The sequence below is a fragment of the Tachypleus tridentatus genome, chromosome 5 (assembly GCF_004210375.1).
Source record: "Tachypleus tridentatus isolate NWPU-2018 chromosome 5, ASM421037v1, whole genome shotgun sequence".
Classification (NCBI taxonomy): Eukaryota; Metazoa; Arthropoda; class Merostomata; order Xiphosura; family Limulidae; genus Tachypleus; species Tachypleus tridentatus.
This window is the reverse complement of record NC_134829.1, coordinates 20,286,709-20,304,652: the sequence shown is the minus strand read 5'-3', so window position 1 is coordinate 20,304,652 and position 17,944 is coordinate 20,286,709.

The window sequence follows — 17,944 nt, the reverse complement described above, 5'->3', positions numbered from 1 at the left end:
CAAGAGTTGGCGGTGGGTGATGATGACTAGCTGCCTTCCCTCTAGTCTTACACTGCAGAATTAGGGACGGCTAGCACAGATAACCCTCGTGTAGCTTTGCGCGAAATTCAAAAACAAACAAACAATATACAAAATAATTAGTTTAATAAGAGTTATTCATATCCATATTGAGGAGATCGAAAACGAATAGGTTACAAAGAAGAAGTAAAAGAGAAGTAGAATCACCAAACTAATATCATGTTAGAATATGTTAATAATTATTATTAATGTTTTTTATTGTTTTTCTAAAATCTCAGCTGATCTCCATTATTATCTTTAACAGTAATATTATAATTGCAATATCACGTTCATGCATCGGTAGTGAGGCCTTCTTCTTTATAAATATTTCTTTGGCAATAAGCTTTTGTTAATGATTTATCTCACGGATCTATTTATTATAATTTCTTTTTATTTTAGTGTAGGTTTGTTTTTTCACTATTTGCCTTGAAAATATATAAATGCTTCTTAAAGCAAAATAAACTGCTTTTTGTTTCTTCAGGGATGACAGCTTCGATGCTATTGCCATCTCTTGGTATAAGTATGAACCAGAAAATACTTATTATGGTTTAGATGATAAACATGTTTGGGATTAAACGAGTATTACTCTAGAAAAACTTTTAAAGCAGCTTCTAGTGTCACAATATTTTATTCATTAAATTTATAATTCCTGTTTCTTTTTCTTTAAATACAAATTCCTCGTATAAAGGAACATTTCGTAACTAATATTAATTACTAGTTGGAGTACCCGTTCGTTGAATGGATGAAATAAAAACTCGTTTGCAACAAAGGATAGGAATTTGTGCTTCAAATTTGTTTTTCTTAATCTAATGAACATTAAAAGTGCAATAAAATGTATAAAGATGCGTACTGTTTTCAAGAATTCTATGAACATGGTTGAAGATTAGGGGAACAACCACCTTTATGAGCTTACATATGTCCTCATCCTGTATCACTGTATCAAGTTTAGTGCTGATTGATCAAGAAGTGTGGAAACGTATAAGGATCAGATACCCATACATGCAAATACACTGACGTTTATTTATATAGATTATTAACGTCTGGTCGAAGAATTGTTTGTTTTTGAATTTCTCGCAAAGCTACTCGAGGGCTATCTGCGCTAGCCATCCCTAATTTAGCAGTGTAAGACTAGAGGGAAGGCAGCTAGTCATCACCACCCACCGCCGACTATTGGGTTACTCTTTTACCAACGAATAGTGGAATTAACCATCACAATATAATGCCACCACGGTTAAAAGGGCGAGCATGTTTGGTGCGACCGAGATTCGAACCCGCGACCCTCAGATTACGAGTCGAACGCCTTAACCCACCTGGCCATGTCGTGGCCTGGTTGAAGAATCCTACCTACTAACAATTCAAATATATCAATTCGTGCAAAAGTGAAAAAAAACTTCCAAAATGAGCAATTTTCTAGGGCTCCAGGAATTTCTCAGGGGACCATAGCAAATACATATAACACACAGTATTGTTGTTTAATCAAAACCACGTTAAGGTGTTTGTTGTGTCCACCGCGAGGAATGGAACCTAGGATATTAGCATTGTAAATCCATAGGCTTTGCTGTCCAACCGGGGAGACACACAGTACTATTATCTATAGATTCATGTGGGGAAGGTTCAGTTAAGATGCGGAATGATCTGATGGGTGGGAGTTTATGCTATATTTTTTTTTTTGTATTTTTCTCCTTTTCTCGATTGAGAGAATGAAACTTTAGTGTATTTGTTTTGTTAAATTTGCGCTTAAATATATGTTAAAGGGGAGGTATTTAGTACCATTTACAAAGACAATCTGCGCGAGTTAAATTTTTGCGCCCTTATTTTGCAGCGCCCTCTACTCCAGGCCATGTCAAGTCGCGAAATTTTAAATTACTTTTGTTAACTGTTACTTAGACTGCAGTTGATTGTAATTTTTAATGCTATTGTGGTAAACGTCGTTAATAATGTCATTACATTTTCTTCTCAAATGACGTCTCAGCAATTTTCTCACATATTTTTACGCGTATTTGCGTTTCGTTTGTGACACTCTAAACATTTAAAAGAAGAAATTTACAACCATGTAAATAATAACAGCCAGCCGTTTTAAACCATGAAACTAAAAATTAAAACATTTGAAACTCTGTACAAACTTTAGGCTCGAAAGTTGCCACAAAATACACTCATTGCTGGCAATTAGATAGTGATACTTGAGTACTGACATTTAATAGCAAAGTTCTATTACCGTCAGTGATAGCTTCGGTTACGTTAGAGACTTCTTTCAGTACACTTACACACACGTGTAACCAACGGGCAGTATACGCGCCTCCAATTAGTTTCTTTTACTCGAAGGAAGATGAAATTTATGCCTCTCACGCAAAAATCTCTCAGTACAGGTTCTATCAGACGTATTTCATCTAACCAGAATGACGCAGGCAGGTGCAGGGCACACGGCAGACAGAGATTTGAACTCCTCCAAGTAAAACATGACCTGAATACTAAAACCTTATTACGAACAAAAAACATGAAGGCTGATGAAACCTAACCCGATATATAATGTGTCAAGGAACTAATACTTCCACGTTTAGGAATCTAAAAAATGTCCAAATTGATGATATGTGCACGAGGATATTTTTAAACGCGAATGTCTTGAAAGTATTTATTTATTACTTTGTACATTTTAACGATTTTTGAGCCAATAAAAACGTGTATTTTGATTTAGCGATTCGTGTTCTTTTTCTTCTTGATCTCCTCGTATTAAAATCTTAGGGTATTTATCTGGAAAAACGGTGTCACTAATTGTTACAAGTTCACAATTATTCAGCCATCAAAAACCAATGAAAGTTATCAAGTTGCAACAAATATTGTAATTTGCCATAAAATGTTACACGCCGTATGCGTTTTCTTGAATAAATTTTCTGGTTTCTAAAGGTATAATTTTGTCATAATAGTAAATATAAGTGTTTACACGATATAAGACCAATTTTCTATTATATTTACTGACACAGCTTAACAAAACGACCGTTTCTTATTCTTCAGAAGTAATGTAAAACAACAGCACATCTTTCCTACGTTTCAAATTAACGTCTTTACATTCAACAACAATATGGTGCAAAAGCATGAACCGTAAAAAAAACACTTTTTAAAATTTTCCTCTCTTAAAAAAATCAAATATTTAATAATTCGGTTTCTGATAAATTCATCGAACTCAAAGATAAATTTACAATATTTTCGATATAAAATATAATTATTAATTTCGAATATAGGGTTTGAATTTCGCACAAAGCTTCGTGAGAGCTATCTACGCTTGCTGTCACAAATTTAATAGTGAAAACAGGAAAGGTAGCTAGTCATCATCACCCACCGCCAATATTTGAGCTTCCCTTTTACCAACGACTAGTGAAATTGACCTTCACACAGTAAGGCCCCCACAGCTAAAAGGGAGACATGTTGAGTGAGGTGGTTAGATTGCGAGTCAGCCACACTAAACATGTTACCAACACCTGACCATGCTGTGTTCGAGGAAACGGCTAATGAAGTATAAGGACTGATACAGTTTAATTAACGGTTCTCCCAAAACATGGATAACAAAAATTATAATTGTGCAAATCAAGTATGACTCATTAAAAGCATTATAATAACTACAAAGGGCCGAAAGGAAGATTTTCAATCGAAATTTTTCGAACTTTCAACTGAACCATCTAGCTTGCAATTATATTTTGTTAGAAGGTAATTGTTATGCGCACGAATCACAATATTTACATGGTACGATTGCCATTACATTTACATTCATGAATGGGTGACTTGCTAGGGGTGAACAAATTAATATTCACTAATAACCCTTAACTACCAGAATGATATTCAGACGGAGGGGAGGTTAAGTTACACAAAATATAATTTGATTTTGTAACAGTAATTTGTTGGAAACATACATCTGTCCTACCAGGAGTCTTAATAATATTTTCCAAATCTTAAATTTGTGTCCTCTCGCCTTCTTATTTTTAGAATCCGTAATAAAAATTGTTTGTTTGTTTTGAATTTTCGAGCAAAGCTACACAAGGGCTATCTGCGCAAGCCGTCCTTAATTTTGCAGTATAAGTTAGAAGGAAGGCAGCTAGTCATCACAATCCACCATCAACTATTGGGCTACTCTTTTACCAACGAATAGTCGGATAGACTATAACTTTATAACGTCCCAACGGCTGAAAGAGCGACGAGGATTCGAACCCACAACCCTTGGATTACGAGTGGAATGTCTTCACTACCTGGTCATGCTGGGCTGGTAAAAAGAGATAAAAACCTTTTCTTCTCAAAATAAAATAAGTTAAGAGATCTAAGGCTGTCTTTATAAGATAATCCTTCAATCTACCTAATCATCAAAGTAGTCTTCCTCTGGACTCTTTCCAGTAAATCGGTAAGTAGATGAGAGCAAATTTTGTTTTATCTATCAAAAAAGCTCTTCATTTAAGTTGGTTTATATTTACTTTCAGCACCCGTGTATAACTTTTGAGATGCAGCTTTAACGAACTTTTTGTTCTTTTGCCGGGTTTTTTTATCTAAGCAAACGTTAAAAAAAGAAATCAAAATATAATATATTTTATAGTTTTGATTAAAGGGAAGTGCGAAGCGTTGAACAAAGTATTTTCAATTTGATGCCTTATGAGAAATTTCCTGAGATTGCCCCTTTGTAATTCATGAGTGCTTTTCTGGTCAGTAATCCTTACATAAATGAGTTTCAGTTGCTGAAGAAGGGTGGGGCGATAAAGCAACTGTTAAACATTTCAAGCACTTTCTGTTAGTTTACTCCTGCCCCTTTAAGAATTAGTGTGCACAAAATGTTTCAAATTTAGCCTTTATTTCACATCGTTAAAAAGGCCCGGCATGGCCAGGTGGTTAAGGCACTCGACTCGTAATCTGAGAGTCGCGGGTTCGAATCCCCGTCGCACCAAACATGCTCGCACTTTGAGCTGTGAGGGTGTTATAAAGTAACGATCAATCCAACTATTCATTGGAAAAGAGTAGCCCAGGGGTGGTGATGACTATCTGCCTTCCCTCTAGTCTTACAGTGATCAATTAGGATACGGCTAGTACAGATAGACCTGGTGTAGCTTTGTGAATAATAATCATTGGTATGTCACGAATATAAAATAATTCCTGAAAATACTGGTTTTATGTTGTTTGCCGACCATCAATCAAAAAATAAAAGAGTGTATTTTTAAAGTGAAATACTCTTGTATTTTGTACACCACAGTTTTTAAAGTAAAATACTCTTGTATTTTGTACACCACAGTTTTTTTGAAGTGAAATACTCTTGTATTTTGTACACCACAGTTTTTTAAAGTGAAATACTCTTGTATTTTGTACACCACAGTTTTTTTTAAGGAAAATACTCTTGTATTTTCTACACCACAGTTTTAAGACAAGTTTTCATTTTTTCTAGTTCCTTAAAAAAGAGTTTTTAATACGAATTTAAAATACAATACATTCATTTTCTGAAGTACATGTGTAGATAAATATAGTTTAACTGTTATCTCCACCTTATCAGTAAATTATAAGTTTACTTATTTATCGTTACTTGAATGTTTGCTTTCTCTTTTATTTAATTCTGGGTTTGAAGACTATCACAAAATATGTTCGCTTGTTCAGCATTTGGGGAGCTATATTGTGACGGTCAAGAGCTGTATTGTGAAGGGTCAAGAGCTTTATTGTGACGGTCAAGAGCTGCATTGTAAAGGGTCAATACAATTATTCGTCGGTAAAAAATATCCCAAGAGTTCACGACTTGTTTGCTGTTCACTAGACGCTATCCTTCTAGTCTAACCCCCAGTGGCACAGTGGTATGTCTGCGGACTTACAATGCTAGAAACCGGGTTTCGATACCTGTGTTAGGCAGAGCACAGATAGCCCGTCGTGTAGCTTTGTGCTTATATACAAATAAACCTTCTGGTATATCATTTCAAAATTAGGTACAGTTAGCGGAGTTAGCCTTCACGTAGCTTTGTGCGAAATTCAACAAACAAACAAAATCTTGGGAACGAATTGTCACGATTTATAAATAAATAAAAGGTTCGATCTATATATTTAAGATTATCATTTTAAAATATTTATTACAATATTATACACACTAACTGTGCAGTGCAACATACAGATAAACGTAACCATAACCTTCTTCTTCCTCGTTTACAAACGTATTAAGAATTTAAACTGGAAAATCTATGAAAAATAAAACATTGAAAACTTTTTTCTTTTGTTCTATTACAGAAACGATAATTAATTATATAATGATTTTTACCCAACATATAATGTACAAATGATAAAATTTGATATTTTCATTAATATCTTTTTCCCTTTATACCTGCTTTTTTTTTGAGGCAAACAAAGCGACTTTGATGTGATGATACTTTAGCTTCTAGCTGGTTTACCAAATTAGGTAAGCTCATCTAAGATGGCATTCTTGGGAACGTTTTTTTCCTAGTGTTATCATCATGACACAAGGACTTCCTTTCGTGGGGTCATGGGAACACAACTGGTTTGCCCCATCTGTATTGATTCCACGTTCTTAGGATTGAATTTAACCTTCAGAATCATTTTAACCATTTCGCGCAGTTCTTGTTTCGTAGTATTATCCAAACCTTATACTACATATCGATGTGATTTTCGCCAACTTGAGTTTTTTTTTCCTAAAGGATGTTTTCACATATCTATAATATTATTGAAAACTAGTGTGGTCCAGTAGGTTACTATGATATTATGGAGTTACAACGCTAAAATTCGGGGTTCGAATTGAAGAGAGTTCCGAAAGACCATTACCACGTAGCCTTGCGCTAAAACAACAAAATCAAAACCAAAACTAATTTGGACATAATTGTCTTTTAAACAGATTCGTAAAGTTTGTCTAAAGTAATAAATAACAATTAGCTGGTAAGTGAGGATTCAGTTATAATATATTTATTTTCTTAACTTCTTTCCCCCTCTGAATTCATCTGTTTTAGAAATTTCTAGCAAAACTACACAAGAGTTTTTAAGTTCGTAGCCTAATTCATCCCCCAACTCCCACAGGCACAGCGGTAAGTACGCAGAATTACAACCAGAATACGATACCGATGGTGAGAAGAGCACAGATAGCTCATTGTGTAGTTTTGCGTTTAACTTCAAACAAAGAAACAAACCGCCCCTAATTTTGATATGCATAAGAATTAAACAGCTAATCAGCAGCACAAATCTCGGGGCTGTTCTAGTCTGATCGGATAATAAAACTTGGCCATCACACTTGTAGCGTACCCACAACAACAAGAAGTAAGCTTGTTTTAATGAGAAGGACGCGAATTGTCAATCCTCGTATACATTCACTTTCTGAGCACGCTAACCCCTAGTTCACGCCCGGGTTATGTATTTAATATTAATATCATATTGTACATGCACTTGTATCTCATTTCAAACTGTTGAGATTTCTAACATAAATTGATTATTTATTTCTTAAACAAATAATCTGATTTTGTTTAAATAAATCAGTGTTATTTTTCACCTCTTAAATTCGCGACTCTTATTTTTAAAATAAACAACTATTTTTGACAATGTCATATTAGTTAGTGAAAATAATACTGAAATGATATTTCTTAAAAAAAATGCCAATACCTTAATATTCTACAATAGCAATTATTAAGAAATTATTTTGTGATTGAGTAACCAAGGAACAGTAATGGGGCCCCATTTCTCGCTTCGCGGTAAACCTTAGGTCTAATAACTCTCTCTCTCTGTCATACCAAACACGCTCGCCCTTTCAATTGTAGGGACGTTATAATGTTCAGTTAATCCGACTATTCATTGGTAAAAGAGTATCCCAAGAGTTGGGTGGGTGGTGATGACTAGCTGCCTTCCCTTTAATCTTGCACAGCTAAATTAGGGACGGGTAGCGCAGATAGCTCTCGTGTAGCTTAGCGCGAAATGTAAAAAAACAAAACAAATAATAACACCTCTAGTTTTACGAAAATAAAATTTGATACCACTAACTCTTTTTCTCATGAATATCACAATTCCAATTAACGTAATATATTTTCTAAATGAATAAAATACTTATTTAGCTCTGCTGTATGATAAAACGATTTATTTCTCAGCGTCACCTTCCTGGAATAACAGTAATGGAATCACAGTAATAAAAAATAACTCAACATTTCTAATCTGCTCTTTTAATGTTAATATATTTTATTTGTTGTTTTCTTACTGGCGTTATATATTTTTAACCTTTTCTCAGAGTCGAAAGTAAAAACACATATAAAGTGCTCATAACTGATTAATTAAAAATATTTCTCGAGATTATTTTTCATTTTTCATGTTTCAGTCAGGCCAAAAAGGTATAAAAGGCGAATATCAAAGTAAAGTTATTGTATAAGTTTCGTTAATATGAACTCATAAGCAATTACATTTAAAAAAAAAACAAGTTTCAAATACGAGAAAAGAGTGTAGTGATAATATTTCGAAGTCAACATCAGTATTTCAGAAGTGCGAGGCCTTACAAATGTAGGGCCTACAGACTAAATGAATAGAACTAACAGACGTATTGGAAGAAATGTTCTAAAGAAGGCAATTGACCCTTATTTACATCAGTCTCTAATAGTTATCTGTGTATACTATACCAAAGCCTAAAATATCTCGCTTATGCAGGTAAAACTATTAACAAACTGATATAGAATGCCAATGAACAACCACTAGTGTACCCTCGCGGATACCGTATAATTAAGCAGTGACTGATGGTGTAGCTCATTGCTTCTCAGATATACACAGTATAGACCTCCAGACATCGGGAATTACTTCGCCACAAGCGATGGCGTTGCTCTATCTAAGCTCGTTTATATTTATATATTCATAAAGGCCGTCTTTTAAGCTGCATTTCTGTTCCAACTACACAGGTCTCCAGTAAACTTTTAATAAAAGACAGTTTAGTTTACCTTGCCAAAACCTTCTGATGTAGATTTATCTGTTTAACTAAGTAAATAAATACGTTCGTTAAATCAACAGCTCAGAAAATGCTACTTAAGAACATATTTATGCATTAAATACTGATTCCAGTTTTCTAATATGCTGGAGGAACTGTAAATAATTTACATAAACATTAGCCCTATTTTACAGAAACTGTAAATTATAAATCTATTGCACATTTTGTTGCTGACAGAAAAACATATAATCTACTGAATTCCATACATTTTCCTATACTTAACCACATTATACTGAGTCCAATGTGTACTTTACAGTGTACCATCCTAATATAAACTTTAACGTACCGTATTCTTAAGTGTGATAAATTGGACTCTTAAACAGTCCACATCAGAATAAATTGAAACATAAGGTACTCGTGCATTACATATTGAGCTTATACTTGTCTGTTTCACGGTGGTTGGGCTTGTTTCTTTGTTTGTTTAGAATTAGGCACAAAGCTACACATGGGCCATCTGTGCTCTGCTCACCACGGGGATCGAAACCTGATTTCTAGTGGTGTAAGTCCGCACAGCTTTGCCACGGGGAGGGTGTGGTGGTTGGGTTTACCTTTATTTTACATTTATTTCTCGCTTTATTGTAGTATGTATTAAACGTATAATACACTCTACTCTGCAACATAGCATTTTACACAGCATCTCACTGATTTACATTTTAACATATTACCTATCAAATGTATGTACACTCTATAGTATATTGAACTTTACGCATACACATACATAAATTGGTAAAGAATCAACTGCATTTTGAAACGGCTTCATCGTTTCTTGGATCTTTTATTAGATTCTTCTCATTGTTCTGTTCATGATCTGTGGTGATATCATACGACATGCTCTTGTTCTGTGGTGATATCATACGATATGCTCTTGTTCTGTAATGATATCATACGATATGTTCTTGTTCTGGTGATATCATACGATATGCTCTTATCAACAAAGACAACACACGAAAAATATTAAATTTTCTGACAAGACGAAAAGGATATAGACTCCCTTCTTTCCTTTTCTGTTTTTTCTCTCTGAAAAATAGTAATAGCGTATACTTCAACACTGACTGCTAGATTTAACTTTTCATTATCAAATTTTCATTAAAATAAAGTTTTAAAGTATTTTAAAATTAAAATACAGTTTTTAAGTTCATCTTGCTTTGGGAACCTATAGGCGATTATGTATTTCAGGACGATTACTTTTTTTCGGTTTATTGTACCTTTCATTTAAAGTCTAATCACACGTGCTCTTCTTCAGTGGGTTATGAAAAACAATACGATTATTTACTCGTGTTTCAGCTAAGGAACTTATGTAAACTATTGCACTTCAAATAACTAAAATAACATATATTCTACTACATCTGTACAAAATGACTAATATACATCTCGACTGAAACGTATTAAAAATAATGCAAATTGCGATGTGTTGGATGTAAAGAATTATCCTACTACAAAGCACTATATACACTAACCTTACATCGGTTAAAATGCCATAAAGGAAAACACGTGAATACTAAATATATATTTCCGCATAACTGAAAACGTGATGTAGTGGTTAGGACGCTAGACTCGCGATCTATGGGGCACAGGTTCGAATCTCATCACCAAACATATGCTTTCTCTTTCAATCGTGAGTGAGCGGTGTTATAATGTTACGGGCAATTCCACTGTTCATTTCAAATATTTCAAGAGTTGGTGGTGGGAACAATGGTGTTAGTCTATCACACTTAAATTAAGAACAACTGACGCAGACAGCCCTCGAGTAACTTTGCTTGAAGTTAATCAAACTAAATAGTCTAATCTGTGTTGCATATGCTCTTCTCCGTATAAGTAATGAGCTGTTTAACTTTACTATTATGTGCATAAATTAAGTATATTTATATCATAGTGTATCTCTTTAATGTTATTACAATGGAGTAAAATAAATTTCTTAAATTATTCAGTTGTTTAAAATGAATATAAAAGTATATATATGTAAACATTGAGCTTAATAATTAATCTTATATATATGTAAACATTGAGCTTAATAATTAATCTTACATATATGTATATTCTGGCGTATTTTAATTTTCTTTCACAAGAAACCATACTGCGCATAATCATTTATACATAATAAGCTATGGCTCTTTACCACTTACAGTACACTGAAACTCAACTCATGTAATTACTGTATAACAGAAGAAGCCATGACTGGTCAATATGTACTTGTACACTGAACCTCAACAGATGTAATTACTATATAACGAGAAATGTCATGACTCATTAATATACACATGTACACACACTCAACTTTCACACATGTAATTACTGTAAGTGCATGAAAAACCATGAACGATTGCTATATAAAAATACACTGAACCTCCTCATATGCAATGACAGTAGGTACATGAGAAGCCATGACTCACTGCTACATACATGTATGTTGAACTTCCAAAAGCGCATCTGCAACTTTCACACATGTAATTACTGTAAGTGCATGAAAAACCATGAACGATTGCTATATAAAAATACACTGAACCTCCTCATATGCAATGACAGTAGGTACATGAGAAGCCATGACTCACTGCTACATACATGTATGTTGAACTTCCAAAAGCGCATCTGGAACTAGTAAAACAATTGCAACGCTCATAGCAAAATGAGAACAAAGCCACAAGCAAAATCATCTGAAAAACAGGCAGCTGGTTATGGTATTGCAATAATGATGTCCCCCCAGTGGCACAGCCATATGTCTGCGGATGTACAACACAAAAAACCGGGTTTCGATACCTGTGGTGAGAAGAGCACGGATGGTCCATTGTGTCGCTTTGTGGGTAAATACAAACAGACAAAAACAATTAAAATTCTAACCCATCTCATTATGATTATTTATTTATTAAAACCCTCGATCGAGGATTGTAGTTTTTATGACACACACTGTTGAGCCACTGTATACTCCCTTTTAAAGAATAATGCTTTGAAAGATGGTTGAGTATGTGTTACTTAATAATAAACTGAGTTGAGATCCATCAGTTGTACTGGTTAAAGAAGATGACCAAAGTTACAGCCACGCTCTTTCTAAACGATACGAGGGTCAAATTTTACTCCAAGGTCATTTTGGTTCATTAAAGTAGAAATCACCGTCAGAGGGAGGGCGTTGTGAATAATAACGTTCACGTTCATTTATGTTCCTAAAGGGATCAAACGTCTCTTCTGTTGTGACGAGAACACTTCCCTTCAGCTCCTTCCGTTCTTGGTATAAGAGAGGTAGGATAAATTTTGTATGTGTTGTTTTGTTTTCCAAACTGTCACTTTACTATCATCCAGCATCAATAGTTTTCGATCTAAACACCAGTAAACACTTTACATTTGACATAAACAGTGTTCGGATTGGGATTTTTTTATTGTCGTATGGCATTGTGTGGTTGAAGACAATTATATTACAATCCATTCTCTGGTTCTCTCAGTAAACCTGTACAATAATCTAATCATGGGTGAGTTACCATCGATTTACAGTTACAGTTTTCTTCAGCACAAGACACTTTTCACCTTCGATGATAAATAACTTTGAGCAGCTGGTCAAAGAAATGGTCTTTAATAGTGACTTTCATGCTAGAAAGGACAACCCTGATGTGTGATAATTCACTCCCGGTAACTTGATTCTTAGTACTATCACTCCCAGTAATTTTACTCTCAACATTCTCACTCTGATAGTATTACTCACGGTACTCTTACTTCTCATGTATTTCGTTCCTTGTAAATTCACTCCCATTAATAATTTATCAACGTAAAAAAATTGTTTTAGCGTTCATAAGCATTACTAGTTCCAATAACGGAACTACTGAATAGTTTGATTTTGGTTTTAATTTCGCGCAAAGCTACACGAGGGATATCTGCGCTAACCGTCCCTAACTTTGCAGTGTAAGACTAGAAGGAATTCAGCTATCATCACCACCCACCGCCAACTCTTGGGCTACTGTTTTACAATCGAATAGTGGGATTGACCGTCACTTTATAACTCCCCACGGCTGAAAGGACGAGCATGTCTGGTGTGACGGAGATTCAAACCCGCGACCCTCAGATTACGAGTCGAATGCTTTAACCACCTGGCCTTACCGGGCCGACGACTGAATAGGCCGTAAGAGAATACATTCTAATGGTTGCATATCTTCTGTTGAAGCTCTCACCTACCGCAGCTGAGAATAATATTTGTCAGTTGTAGGATAATTCATTCCTCAGTACAGTCGCATAGGGTAATTATTAAAATACATTTATATAAATTATACGAGGAATAACTCATAAGTTGCATCACTTCTGATAATTTTTAATAAATGTTACTTTAATTACGGGAAGAGAAAACACTGGGAGTAAACTTACCCGTCACAGAAACGAACTACTAGCTGTAAGTCTTATAAGTAAATTTGTATATCATTTTGTGTTTCAAATTAATTTTCTTGACTGTATTGGTCAAGCATATGTGTTTATATATCTTCATATGTTTATTTGTATTCTATTTAACATATTTGTTATCACTTAACTTTTTATGCATATAAAAATATTTTACAAACGACTTAGTATCGTGGATATTAACGCAAGTCTGCTGAGCTAGCTGGAAATAAGACAATATTAATGAGTTTACAGTCGATTTTTTTTTTTAATTTCACGTCCCTAATTTAGCAGGGTAAGACTAGAGGGAAGACAGCTAATCATCACCACACACCGCCAACTTTTACCAACGAATAGTGGGATTGATCGTCACTATATAACTCCCCCACGGCTGAAAGGGCAAGCATGTTTGGTGCGACGGGGATTCGAACTCGAGACCCTCAGATTATGAGTCGAACGCCTTAACCTATCTGGCCATGCGGGGTCAAGGTGTAACAGATTTCCGTTATACGTTTAGTTTGGTGTGTATGTTTTTTTTATAGCAAAGCCACTTTAGGCTATCTGCTGAGTCCACCAAAGGGAATCGAACCTCTGATTTTAGCGTTATAAGTTTAGTTTAGTACCTACGCTTGTTTCATTATAGTTTTCCTTTTTATATGTGACATATGTTATTGACTGTGTATTGCACAAGTCCCGCTTGTTCTTGAAACTTGTAGAGAATCCGTGAAAGTCTGAAACAACAATACTTTTTCGACGAAAGTACGCGAGAACAGTGTTGAAATTTTTCCAAACTCACGTGATTCCTATGGAAAGGTGGCTAGCTGAAAGACGAAAAAAGGAGAACATTATTGGACGGCTACGGTCAGTGTGTTATAGGCCTAGGATTTGGTTGGTTGTTTGGCGTTTTATGACACAAAGCAACTAGGCCTAGGAAGCTATAATTTTTATTAACATTAACGTATATTAATCGGAAAACAACAGAATTTTACCAGGAACGTTATAGATTTCGAACACTACAAACTGTTTAATTTCAGTGAATCACTTCGTACTTTAATATTTCTACAACTACATTAAATATCTTTGCTGGAAGGAGTCAGCTTGTACTCGGTGTGAGGCCATCCAAGAAAAAGACAGTGTTAGCTAAAGCAAGGCGTGACAATATCAGTTCAGAATCAATTTGGTCGTTATGGACCTGAACCATCAATAAAATATTCAGTTGCAGGTCGAATATAAAACTTAGTAAAGTTCATAAGTTTGTAAAACTGTTGTATATAAACCATCATTTCTAATAACTATTAGTAATAACCTTTATTATAAATTGTATTGTTTTTATGTTTGTACATTAAAATATATTTATGTTTATGAGAAAAATAAAAGGAAATTGTGTTTATCAGTGTTGCTGGCAAATAACATAAAGTTAATGCATATTAACATTTAAGTAACTACTAAGTGTAAATTCAGATTTATGGGTATTTCAGATAGTAATATGTAATCATCACTGGTGTTTGTCCTACTCTTAATGAAGCTGGTATGTTAAAAATATATATACATTATTTATTAAGCTGCAGGTTAGTTTTGGTCTATATGGAAAGTTTGCTTTGAACAGAAGATTCATAAATACTTTCCTTTGGACGTTGCAAACACGTATTTGTTTTACTGTTGTCTTGCAGAATAACTGTAATAGAGTATATTTACAATTGAATAGGCCCGGCAAGGCCAGGTGGTTAAGGCACTCGATTAATAATCGGAGGGTCGCGGGTTCAAATCCCCGTCATACCAAGCATGCTTGCTATTTTAGCCATGTAAGCGGTATAATGTGACGGTCAATTCCACTATTTGTTGGTAAAAGAGTAGCTCAAGAGTTGGCGGTGGGTGGTGATGTGTAGCTGCCTTCCCTCTAGTCTTATACTGCTAAATTAGGGACGGCTACCGCAAAATACATTATTTAATCAGTTGGTCATTTGTCGTCGTTGTTTGGAAGACCGTAACATAAGAGTTACAACTAATGTTTTCAGCATTTTGGGAAGTGTGGTCAATGAAAAGATGCTCCATGTTAAAGAAAGGTTATTGGTGTACAAGGAGGTGCGTCCCGAGTTGAATGACCTATTATAAGAAAATAGTCAACTGTTTTACTTGATATTTCAGGCTATGTTGACCTAAACACTACTATATCGTAACGGGAGGGATTCATATCAGTTGCACTTATTGTAAAAGGAGCAATTCTGTTTAAAAATATTTCTTCTTTATTATAAAATTTTCTTCACTGAACCGTTTATTAATTATTTATGGTTAGATCAATTTTTGTATAATTCAAAAAAATTCTCTAAATTTTCATTTTATGAAAACCTAATGGTAAAACTCTTTAACTGTGAAAACAAAATAATGTTTCATTTTACAAAAACAAGAACGACGATGTTTGTTATTGTTGTTGATTTCGTAATAAATATTGATGTGCGCGCGAAACGTTCTGACAACTAAGCAATCAAAATAAGCCTTGAGACAAATCACACACCTGAAATGTAAAGGGAAAATTATAAAGAATTGTGTTGTGTGTTTATAGAAATAGGTTACTTTATAATTACATTAAACATAATTCGGCATTTGTATTGCATTTAAACAAAGCCGTGTTTACTAAACTGGTAAATGTACAAGTAAATAGTTTATTGGAGACTTAATATTCTTCTAGAAATAACTTTTCCCATTGAAACGTTTCAGTGTAAAATGTTACAAACATCACACGAAGATGGATATTTGCTGAGATAGAAGTATAAATATAAGATATGAAAACATGGTGTGTTTTATCCGTTGATCGTCACACTGACTGGTCTACCCAAAAATATTACTGTAATGAATCATTGAATTAAGACCGATTTATAATATCGAGTAGAATCCCTTTACGTTCCAACTGTATTATAGGCTAGACATGACGCATACTTTACGAGGTACGTAATGATGTCTTCTTTTACTGAAATTCATTTGTGAAGGAACACGGCTTCAGTTTCGTTCAAATATCAGCTTATAGTCGCAATGTCTAATATCATGGTCTAGTTTGTCCAAAAGTCCACCTTTGGATTGAAATTTGGCGAGTCTGCTGTCCAATGAAAATGACTATAGTCTCACTTATGTGTTTAAAAATAATTTTAGACAATCTGAACGCTATAACATTTTCAGTTGCCACCTGGGAAGAACATTTATGTATTAGAATTAAAGTTCAGTCCATCTGGTGGGCAAGAACCCAAATCCTACCAAAATAACGTTGTCTACAGCATTATAACTACTCTCTCCTCCCAACGGCTTCTACTATTGGAACAACAGAAGTTGAATCAAGTCCTCCCGTGTGGTTTATATATATATATATATATATATATATTCCCAGCAGTACAGGTAAGGATAGAATTATATACGATTTATTACATCACATCTCATAGCTACACTGATTCGTCGTGAACGTTTGAGCCCTAAGAACTAAGTAAGATACCCATTTGCTACTAGCATCTAATATAAATGTTTCGTTTGTTTTTAATTGGTGTCATGTGGCATACGAGAAAGTTTCTAATGTTTTCCACGTGATTCTGACTACCTTTAGACGTAAGTTTCGTCTTAATCCTGTCCAGTTATATTTTCTGTCAGTCTGTTATCAGCCTTTTATTATCGTTAGTTGAAAGGTATTCAATCCAATCAGTATGTAATTTTATAATTTTTTTATTTCTGTTCAATTTTGTAAGTGTTAAAGTATACTAGATTCTCTCATTTTTTAGCTATACTGATTCAATCCATATTTATTTTGTAAACTTCAAGTCCAACTTCATTCTCTTCTTTTTTGCCACAAGTTGTTTCAATTTTTGTTTAGTATTGTGGGCTTTAACGCCTTCGTTAATTCTCGTTAAGCCCCTAGTGGCACAATAGTATATTTGCGGACTTATGCTGCTAGAAACCGGGTTTCGATACCCGTAGTGTACAAAGCACATGTAGCCCTTTGTGTAGCTTTGTACTTTATAATAAAACAAAAAACAATTATCTTTAAATCTCATAACAGACGTAACTTCCAAGTCCCATTTCATTCTACTATTGGTATTCACAAGTAGATTTGTAATCTGAGGGTCGCGGGTTCAAATCCCCATCACACTAAACATGCTCGCTTTTTTAGCCGTGGGGGCGTTATAATGTTACGGTCAATCCCACTATTCATTGGTAAAAGAGTAGCCCAAGAGTTTGCGATGGATGGTGATAATTACCTGCCTTCCCTCTAGCCTTACACTGCTAAAGTAGGGACGGCTTGTGCGGTAGCCCTCGTGTAGCTTTGCGCGAAATTCAAAACAAACAAACCAAACAACGAATAGATTCAATTTTTGTTTAGTACTGCAGGCGTTAACACCTTCGTTCAGTCCCGTTAAACCTCATAATCACCATAAATTCCAAGTCCCATTTAATTCTATTCTTGTACGTCACAAGCAGACTCAATTTTTGTTTAATATTATAGGCTTCAACCCCTTGATTCAATCCTATTAAGCCTCATAACGACCTTAAGTGCGCTGAACTCTGAAAACTTGCATGTTACTAATAACATTTGTTTTA